Raw genomic sequence first — 11198 nt, 5'->3', positions numbered from 1 at the left:
TTTTGCTCCCATCACCATTCTGGTGACCCTCCTCCACACACCTGGGGACCACTTTTGTCCTGGCTTTGTTCTAGTACTCTCCAGCTTCTTCAGCCCTGCTCCATGGCAAGCAGCTCCAACTAAAGCTGCCCACTCTCTTCCTCCTCCGCCAGGTAAGTCTAGATCTGATCACTATTTTCTCTGGGAGCTCCGGATAATTCAAAAGAAACAAATGCAACCCAGTGGTATCTTGCTGAAAGCAAACACAGTGACCAGTTCAGCAAGGTCCAATAGCAGCAATAATCTAAATACTACTTTGAAAAGCATTTCACATTTCAACCCATAAAGTAGCCAGAGTGCCCTAGAATGGACTGGGGGCTCTGGAGATAATTGTGAGTGAGACTCATGTGGGCGGAGGCAGTTTCCCCTCACATCTATAAGTCTGGAAGGTAATAACTACTGATTGTAAACCCACAGCAGGCTGGGAAGGCTTATCCCCAAGGGACTACATTACTGGGGAGACTCACAGTCCAATAAGCAATCCTCATTCACATTTGCTTCCTCTGTGAAATCACTCATCCAGATAGTGTCTGAATCTTTCCCCCAAAACAACTACTTGGATACATGATCGCTGGGTGTTGGTGCCACTGGGGCCTGTCTTTGGCTTAGAAGACCAAGCGCGTAAGGGCCCTTAGGGCTTGAATAAACAAAGGCAGTGCCCTCCAGAGGATGTCCTCAGCTTTGAGGGCTTTATTATTCCCATGACTGGCCGGCCCTCTGTGGCCTTCATTTAATCATGGGATTTAGAGCTTCCTAAAGAATCAGACCTGTCCCTACGTAGAATAACCTGCCTAGGGACAGAGCAGTTTCCGCCTCCTTAGAGGCCCTCATTCATGGGTTAAGCCCTATTGACTCACTCTTGAAAATGACTTTGTATATATTTGACATTTACTTGTCAGTGTTTCCCCCAATAGAAACTCCTTGATGACAGAGACTGGTTTTTGTCTTTTAGTACGGTGCCCAGTACACAGAAGACACTTATTGAATGCTTATTTAATGAATCAATGAATGAAGTTCTCTGAGCCTCAATTTCCTCATTGGAAAACATGATGATGATATACACAATCTCTGTCTCCTTTTGTTGTTGGTTGTCTCAGCTGCTGAAGCACTTTGTACACCTAAAAGTTATTATGTAGCATATTATGGAGGGAGATTCAGGTTGGACCAGACAGTAACTAAAGAACCTTACAACTCTGAGCTTTTATGATCAATGACTCAGCCTGCACCTCAGCACCATGAGGAGAAGTCAAAGGATGCTAGGCTAGACAAAGTTACTAATTCCCACAGAATCCAGTTAGCTTTGCTCATGCAAAGCTATGTTTCCTCCACCCAGCTTTCAAATTCTGCAATTCTACCTCCTCCATGTACACCTAGCCTCCCTAGCTACACCAGTCTACATGTGTTACTCCATTCTCTGAGCTCCCTCTGTAATTTATTTTAAGCATTTTAGTGCTTAGGTCTATATTGTCTTGCATCACTGTCTAATTATTTCTTGTGTGTGAGTCTGCTGTACACAAATGAATTATCCCCTTGCAGCTAGGGATAAACTGTATTTTGTTCTTCCTTTGTGTCCTTCCAGAGTGCCTGGAATAGCACTGAAAGTATGGCACCCATTGAATGAATACTTGTAGTTAATGAAACAGTTTACTGGGAGTCAGAAAATCTGAGTTTGAGTCTTGCCTGTCCTCACTGGGTCAATGGTGAAATAAGAAGAAAGGTCCTCCTCTGAGAGGGTGGGAGGTTTAAGGAAAGAAGAGAATGTTTGAATAGCCACTGTAGTGAGATAAATAATGAAGTATGGAAGTGCAGAAAGATTGCCTTGCTTCAAGGAGGACCCAGTTCGGATTAGATAACATAAATTTGTAATGGATACCATCAGCAGTTCCAAGAGTTCCTCCAGTTCCATTTGAATGAAAACAAAGATAGATGGTGGGAGTAATCTCACATTGGGGTTTGGCAAAGCACAAGGCACAGTTAAGGAATTTGAGCCTATAGGACCCTGTAGAGTTAAGCTGATTCACCAAGATTGGGAAGGGAGAATGTGGCCAAAGAGTGGTGGCCTTAGGGAAATACTGAGGGGTGAAGGAATGGATGGTCATGGTAAGGAAAAATGGGTTTATAGTGGTAAAATGACAAGATATAGGGAGAGATGTAAAGATAAAAGATTATGATTGCATAAAGGAATTTTATTGTTTATGGACTTGGAAGTTGAACACTTGTGGGTGAGGGTAAGATCAAGGGTACAGTCATCCCTTGTGTGTAAAAAGAGCTGAATAACTGAGGGGCTGAGAAGTTAGAATTGTTGAGGGAATATTCATATGTCTATCAAAGTCCTCTAGGACAAATGTAGGCATTGAGGTGGAGAGGGAGACTGTTGTCAGTCACTGAACTAATTAAGAAAGGCAAAAATATCCTGGGAATCAGTAGATAATAGATACTAGCCTCTAGATCGAGTGATACATTCCGTAGAAGTCTTAAAGTAGCAATAGGATCAAGAAGTATTCTGACTCCTCCATGAGGACCCATGAGTCAGGGAACATGAGAGAAAGTACAGTCAGTTCTGGAAAGGGTGTCCAAGGATACAGTGTCATCCACTGCAGCCAAATCTCAGTGAATCCCAGAAAATGAAAAGAAAGTGAGAGAAGTTCACAATGAAAGGAAGTTTATTAGTTATACTGTGGGACTTTCAGAGCACAGGGGAAAGGGTTAGGAGATCTGCGCTGAGACACTGAGAGCGTAGTATTTAAGTGAATGGGGATAAGGGAGCAGGCAGCAGGGGTTAGAGAATTTTGTTCCTCAGCAGTCCAGGATTTAGTATCACTGGCATGAGGAGAGTGAGAGAAGGTAGGAGTATGACAATATTTGGAGAATGAATCAAGGCAGATTGTCAGTGGATGGTTAGGAGGTTCTCTGCTATTGAAGGCAGGTGATTAGAAGGTTCAGGGTCTCCAAAACAGCCAGCTACTTCCCAGGGCAGCAAGTTGGGGGAGTTGTTCATCCCTAACTTTAGTAGTTACATCTCAAAGGTATGCCTTAGATCATCAAGAGAATTAGAAAAGATTGCTATGATGCACAGAGGAGGAAATAAACAAGTCGTTGTTGAATTAGGAAGAAAAAAGTCAACAAACTAATGAAAAAATATAGATGACTATTCCCAATATGGAAAAATAGCTCAAAGAACTTGTGATGCAAGCTGTGAATTGAGCATGTCATTTAGAGAAGAAGATTTAGTAGAAAGCACACTAGAGGATACCTGAGTTTGAATATTGGCTATGCTATTTACTAGCCATTTGACCCTGAGCAATCATTTCACTTCTTTGAGACTCAATTTCCTCATCAGTAAAATGTGGATAATAATACCTGTACTACTTACCTCACAGGGCTATTACAAAGAAATCACTACAGAAACCATAAAGTATTCTCTTCTTCAGGGTTATTTCCATAGACCAAAGATAGTATATCAATAAGCTGTGTGGTATGATGACAATGCATTTATAACTTCTACCCATAAACTGGTGCAATGGTCCTCCACTCCAAAAAGGATGGGGCTAAACCCCATGTGATCTACCCCACTGGTGAATTTTGTAAGAAAATGGAAAAGGAGAGCTTATCAGAGCTCGTAACCAAACTTATCAAGAGCTCAGGCCCTCCACTGCAAAGAAGTGAAAACTTGATTTATTTCTCTGGTTGGGAATGATCTTAGAGGTGTTACAGGGGGATTCACGGGAAGAGGAGAGGGTAACGATTAGGTGTCAGGGTGTTTCATTGACTGAGAAGGCAATGGAATTTACTGTTAAATAAGACAGGAAGAAATTGAACACAGACCATAATAAACTGTGTGATGGGTGTGATCAAAGGCAGTGTATCAAGAGAGCCAGACAGTTGGATGAGATTTATGTAAATTGCTGGAAAATGGAAAATAGCCCTCATTATTTTTAAAAAAAAACCCACAACCCATTCATTTTCTATTGTTTTTCAACTGACTAGTATCCCTTCTTTCCTTTCTAATAGCTAAATCCTTCCAGAGAGGAGCTCAGGAACATCTCGGACATTCGGCACCTTTCTCCAGCAAGCCAAAAGAATAAAACTTTCTGACTCTGTAACTGGGTGAATTTTGAGACACTTTGAGAAAGGGAAAGGGAAAAATGCGGAGAACAAAAGGGACCAAAGGATATAAAATCACAAATCACTGACTGTCAGAGCTGGGAAGGAATTGAGATTTCTCACATATATGCAGAAAGACCAGACTGTGAGGTATTTCTGGGAAGGAGTACAAAGGTCACCAGCTTTTTCTACCTTCTCCAGAACACACATTCATTACTATTTGCATGAAATAGAGAAGCATATGAAGAGAGGCTAATATAATTTCCTCAAGGTAGTATCATTCAATTCCTTTTCCATTTAAGGAAGCACATCCCTATGGATATTTGCCTAGCTAGGTGGGGTGTGGTAGGATCTAAGATTAAAACGTATTTGTGATCATACATTAGCTTGAAGCTGAACTAAGGAACTTAGAGGATCATAATAGCACAGAATCAAAGCTGAAAAGGATCTTATACGTAATCTGACCTAAATCCCTCATTTTATAGATGAGGACATTGAGGCAATCACAGTGCTTAAACTCTGGCAGAGTCAGGATTTAATACATGCCAATTATTCCACATGTGTTTTCCTTCCTAACCAGACAAACCTGCCTAAGAGTAAAAACAGCGACTTCTTGTACCTCCCTGACAGCACCACACAAAGGGCTATAGTGTATGGAGTGTAGAACTTGGTTCCAAGGAGACTTGAGTTCAAATCCAACTGTGTGACTCTGAATAAGTCACTTCAACATCTCATCTTCAGTTTCTTCATCTGTAAATTGAGGGGAATAATACTATCTGTTGTGAGAAGAAAGGTGGTGTAGTGGTGACAGAACCAGCCTCAGAGTTAGAACACCTGGATTCAGGATGCAAAAGGACCTTACGATTATGCATGGAAAGACTTGTATAAATTGTCCAGGGGTGGGGCACCTACAGCCTCGAGGCCACATGTGATCTTCTAGGTCCTCAGGTGTGGCCCTTTGAATCCAAACTTCAAAGAACAAATCCTCTTATGAAGGAAGGAAGGAAGGAAGGAAGGAAGGAAGGAAGGAAGGAAGGAAGGAAGGAAGGAAGAAAGTAAAGAAGGAAGGGAGGGAGGAAGGGAGGAAGGGAGGGAAGAAAGAAAGAAATAAACATTCATTAAGTACCTATGTACCAGACACCACGCTAAACACTTTACAAATAATATCTCATTTGATCCTCAGGACAATCCTGAGAGGTAGGTGCTATTATGATCCCCATTTTAAAACTAAGGAAACTGAGGCAAACAGATTAAGTGATTTGCCAAGAGTCACATAGTAAGTGTCTGAGGCCACATTTGAATTCAGGTCATCTTGACTCCAGAGCTGACTCCAGACTCTATCTACTGGTCACTGTCTAGACAAACGCCTGTATATCCAACCCTAGGCCAGCACTTAAGTTTTCAGAGTCCCACAGAAAACTCTGAGTCTCAACATTGTGTGGCAAGTGCTGATCTGCACTGGTAGAAGGTTACTCCCTCAGGGTTCCCTACACCAATTAAATCATGGGTCCAGTCCCCTCAAAAGAGCTACATATTATTTGAATTTGCACAGCATATTTCCATTCAAATTGCCATATTTTACATAATTATAACTTAAAATAGTGTGAATTCTAATAAAAGTTGCCACTTTTCAATATTCCTTATTCACATTAGTCAGGAACTGGCTATAATAAACACTTCACAGGCTCACTGTAAGGATCAAATGAGATTATATATATACGAAGAGACTTTCAGATTATATAGCACAAAAGAAAAACCAACTTTTATTATTGTGATTATCACTATTGTCATCATAGCATTGGGAGTGATACAAGTATTCATTAAGGCAATGAGGACACTTGGGTTCCAGTCTTGACTTTGCCATTTATTCATAATGTGGCCTTGGATAAGTCCTTTGTGTCACCCTTCAGGTTACGTTTCCATAAAAAATGAAAGGTTTGAATTATATCATCTGTGAGGTTCCTCCCACCTCTGACATTCTAGGAGTCCCTGAAAGGTTTGAATAAATCCCTGGCTCTCCAGTAAGTTACTAAGAAAAACTGAATTGATTTGATAAACATCCCTAGTCTTAGGATAACATCCAGGAGAATGCTCTTGTCCTTCTGTGGCCCAGGGAGCAATGGGTTCCTCTTCCTACAATTCTATCCAGGGACAGCTCCTGATTTAGGAAAGGTGGAGATCATCCCACCAGCCCCCTATTTCTTGAGTGACTCATTTTCCTTCTCTTGGTCTCAGTTTCCCAATCTGCAAAATTAAGAGGTTGGATATAATGAATAACTACATTCCTTGATTATAAGGTGACACAGGAAAAGAGATAGCCTTGGATTGAAAGGTAGAAGTCTTAAGTTGAATTTTCCTGTTGTACTTATGGCCTGCATGACTTTAGTTAATTTACGTTATTTCTCTGGGCTTTATTCTTCCCATCTGTAAAAAGAAGCAATTGAACTAGATAAACACTAAGATTTCTTCCAGTTCTTAATTTATGATGCTTTTCTATATTTCAGGATTAAAAATCCTCAAAACCTTCTGAACAGACTTTAGCGACTTCTATGTACCCAGCATCCTTTAGGGTTTTGAACCAATAGTGTCATTTAACCTTGGAAACTGAAATTCTTCATTCTCTCCAACTCTGCAGTCATCTAGTCAAAGAAGTAACTTGCTATTTCTCTCTCTCCTCTAATGTGTTCCAAAGCTAATCCCATTTCCAAACCTCAGAGCTGGATACTCTATCCCTCTCTAATCCTCTTGGCTGCCCCTGCCCTGTACTCCGCAATACTGGCAGTGTCAGGAAAAACTGTAGTCCTCCCATCAGCTGCCATTGGTACTCCACAAGTATCCTATTCAAATTACTCTATAGATGCTTTTCTGAGGTTCCCAAAGTACCTTCAAATGACTCGGAGCCTCTGGTTCTTAGGAGAACCCCAAGAGATGAAGACAAGTTATTTGGGAGCTGATGCTAAAATAATTCTCAAGCATAGGAAAAGTACTGAAATTTGGGGTCAGAACTCGGTTCAAACACCAACTTTGCCATGTTCTAATCATAGGATTTGAGGAATCTGGGACTTGGTTTCCCCATCTGAAAAGTGTTGGGGTCAGAGTAAATGATCTTTAAGCTCTACCATTCTAGGATTAATGGAAAGCATGAGGTCCTCTGATAAGAAGGGAAAAGAAAAGAGGGGAAGTTCAGAGACAGAGGAGTAGAGAGAAGAAAGGAGAGAAATAAAGGAAAAGATTGGGGGGAGGAGGGGATGAAGTAGACAGGATAGGATTAAAATTCTACCCGGGGAAATAGAAAAATCATCTTTGAGTGAACCATGGCAGCCAGCAGTCACTTAAACCTACGAGGAAGATGGATTTGACACCCTGTGCTTAGGCAGCAGTTAATAGCCCTCCCCGGTCCGCCAAAGGGGCAACAGCCTTTCTATCTGCCTGTCAGTAAGAAATTCCATAACAAAAGGCAATGTCCTCCTTGAGTAGACTTGTCTCTTGACTATCCCCAATAGGATATGTTGTCCAAATACCTCACCATACTCCTTTCCCACATAAGGAAATGTAACATATCCCAGCTAGAGGGCAGCTAGGTGGCACAGTGGATGGAGTTCCAGACCTGCAGTCAGGAAGACTCATCTTCCTGAATTCAAATAAGACCTCAGACACATACTAGTTGTGTGACCCTAGGCAAGTCACTTAACCCTGTTCACCTGTAAAAATGAGCTAGAAAAGGAAGTGACAAACCATTCTTTGCCAAGAAAACCCCAAACGGGGTCACAAAGAGTCAGACACCACAACCATATCCCATACTGTTCTCTTGTACCCTCTTTTACCTCTTCCTTTGGGTATATCTTGCCTCTTCAAGACATTTATAAGCTCCCTAAAGCAAGGGATCATGACTTATACCTCTCTGTGGTTCCTACAGTGATTACCAGTTTTAAACATTTAAGGGAGAGGACAAATTCTTGAAAGGATGCATGGATGAATAGATGAATAAATGGTAGGGTCTAAATTATCATCTCTAGGAAGATAACTCCCATATCCATAACTAGATCTAGTCTCTCTCCTGTGTTCCAGTTTTTCACTTCCAACTCTCTATTGGGTATCTCAAATTGGATGCCCAATAGGCATCTCAAACTCATCCAAAACACAACTCATCTTTCCTCCCAAACCTCCCCCTTTTCCAAATTGTCTTGTTACTGTCAAGGGCACCACCATCTTCCATTCCCCTATGCTCACATCTTTGTCATCTATAACTCCTCATTCATATTCATCCCACATGTCCAATTTATTGTCAAATCTGGTCATTTCTATTTTCACAATCTCTCTAGTACATACACCCCCTTCTCTCCACTCACACAGTAGCCTCCCTTATATAGACTTTCGTCACCTCTCACTACTTCAATAGACTACTTCACCAGACGACTTCAGTGACCTTGCAATTGGTTTCCCTGACTCGTCTTTCCCAACTCCAACCCATTCTCCTCTCGGTTGCCAAAGTGCTTTTCCTAAAGCACAGAACTGATAATATCATCTCTTTGCTCAATAAATTCCAATAGCTCCCTATTACCTTCAGGATCAAATATTTGATCCTGAAAACCTTTGCTAGATATTTAAAGCCCTTCACAACTGGTCCCCTTCTTACCATTCTAATCTTACATTTTATCTTTCTAATCTTAATTTAATTATTATTTTTATTATTATCATATGTTTAATTAATCTTAAATTAATGATTTTCCTCCTGTGAATGCATGTCACAATCCAATGACATGGACTTTCTATTCTTTGTACACAACACTCCGCCTCCCAGCTACCTAGGCATTTTCACTGGCTATCTCTAATGCCCAGAATTTTCTTCCTCCTCACCTTTGATTCTTAGCTTTCTTGGCTTCCTTCAAGACTAACCTCAAACCCCATCTTCTGCAAAAGACCTTTCTCATCCCCTCCTCCTATCTAGTACCTTCCAAGATTGTCTCTCATTTACGATCATATACTTTGTCTATGCATAATAATCAGTGTATTGTCTCTGTCAATAGAATGTGAGCTTCTTGAGGGCAGGGCCTAAATTTGCTTTACTTTGTATTCCCAGAACACAGTTTCAGGTACATAACTATCACTTATTAAATACTTTCTGACTAAAGAGGAGAGAGTACACAGCAATTCTGACTGTGAATCTACAATTTAAAGCTATAAAATGCTGTGATCAAGGCAACGATGCAAGGTAATTTCAAAAAGTTCTCTAGAGAGTCAACTGATGAACTCTGAGCACAGACTGAAGCATGCATTCTTTACTTTTTTTTCTTGTATGTGTATGTGTACGCATGCACACACGTGCTTCCTTTTCCAATGTGGCTAACATAGGAATAGATTTTGCATGACTTCACATGTATAATCCATAACATATTTTTTTGTCTTCTCAAGGGGTAGGGGGAAGGAGGGAGAGAATGAGGAACCCAAATTTTTAAAAACTGAATGTTAAAAAAATTAAATATAATTGGAAAATATTTAATTACATATGTATATTGTATATATATATATAGTATACATACACATACAATATATACATATGTATATGTATGTATATTGCCTTTTCTTCCCTCTGCTCCTAAGAAATGATTCTCATGGATTAGACCATGACCATGCTGGTCCTTGTCTGAGAATAACCAAAAACAGTGGGGATTCCAGGTGGGAATGAATGAGGAATTTAGTGTGGTGAGGATTTCCTGACATTTGTGGGCAGGCTTCCTTCTCTCAGCTTGAAAAGCCTCATTTCATTACACAAATTATTTCCCTGAAAGCTGCTAAAAAGGATTGTGGTCTATAATTAGAATAATACCCTACAGGATTACATTCACAAATGTAATTGTATAATCGTTTAGAGCTAAATGGGGCCATGAAACTACATAGTATTTCCAAAGCAGTACAGGGCTGGGAGTTTTTCATGCTAGAGAGGGCAATGTCAGATACCTCCTTTCGTAGCCCTACTGACTTGCCTTAGGAATTGGGACCCTGACTAATGCTTCACTGAGGCTATCAAAGCCCCCATAGTTAATATTCCAAATGATCATATTGTTTACAGAACATCAGAGAGGGAGGGAGATCATCTAATTTAATCCCCCTCAATCCCATTTTACATATGAAGAAACAGAGACCCTAGAAGCAAAATCAACTATGATTGATAGATAATAATTATTTCTTCTAGAGCCATAATAATTCACTGGATCCCTAATTTTAGTAATGGACCCGTTCCCTCCAAAAAGTACATATGACAACCTATCTATATCTTCTAATGCTATGGAATTATTGTCTATTTCCTCCCATAAAAACTCCATAGAGGACCTACTCAGAGTGTATAGGTACTTGTTAGAAGGCTTTCCTCTGTTTTTCTCTCATGGGTACTGTAAAACCAATTTGGCTTTAAGGAGTTTTATTTTAAAACCGTCCTTCAATAGATCCAGAGTGACACCAGTTTCTTTCCAATGTTTTCATAAACTCAAGTTTTCCTACCATATTTTTAGTAACAATAAGAAATTCCACTTTTCTAAGGGGCTGAATAATTATCAAAGCCAGCTTGGACAACTCAAGGTCTTGCCCCAAAACAGTCTTGTTTCAGCACCTATAAAATGTCCCAATTTTATACTTAGAAAAAGTTAACACTTAACTGATATCCTGCTCACTTGCATGCACGTTGTCTTTTCTCTGTGTTTGAATGATGTATAAAAAGATAACTCATACACTGAAATAGTTGGAGAAGCATCCTATAGATAGGGCCCCTTTCCCCAAACTGGGGAGTGAATATGACATACCAACCTGAGAAGTATTCTTTGTTCACTATAAGTACATTAATATATAGAGTATTACCGTGCCTTAAGGAACAATGAACATGAGGAGCATGGGAAGATATATGAATTATGGAAAGTGAAGTGAGCAGAACCAGGAAAACAATATACACTATAACAGTGCAAACATAAAGAACAACAGATGTCCAAACTTAATACTGTATACTGATAATGACTAAGCCTAGCCCAGCAGCAGAAAAACCACCTCCCTCTCTTCTTTTTGGA

The sequence above is a fragment of the Notamacropus eugenii genome, chromosome 1, assembly GCF_028372415.1.
Source record: "Notamacropus eugenii isolate mMacEug1 chromosome 1, mMacEug1.pri_v2, whole genome shotgun sequence".
In the NCBI taxonomy this organism is placed as follows: Eukaryota; Metazoa; Chordata; class Mammalia; order Diprotodontia; family Macropodidae; genus Notamacropus; species Notamacropus eugenii.
Note: the sequence above shows the minus strand (reverse complement) of the source record.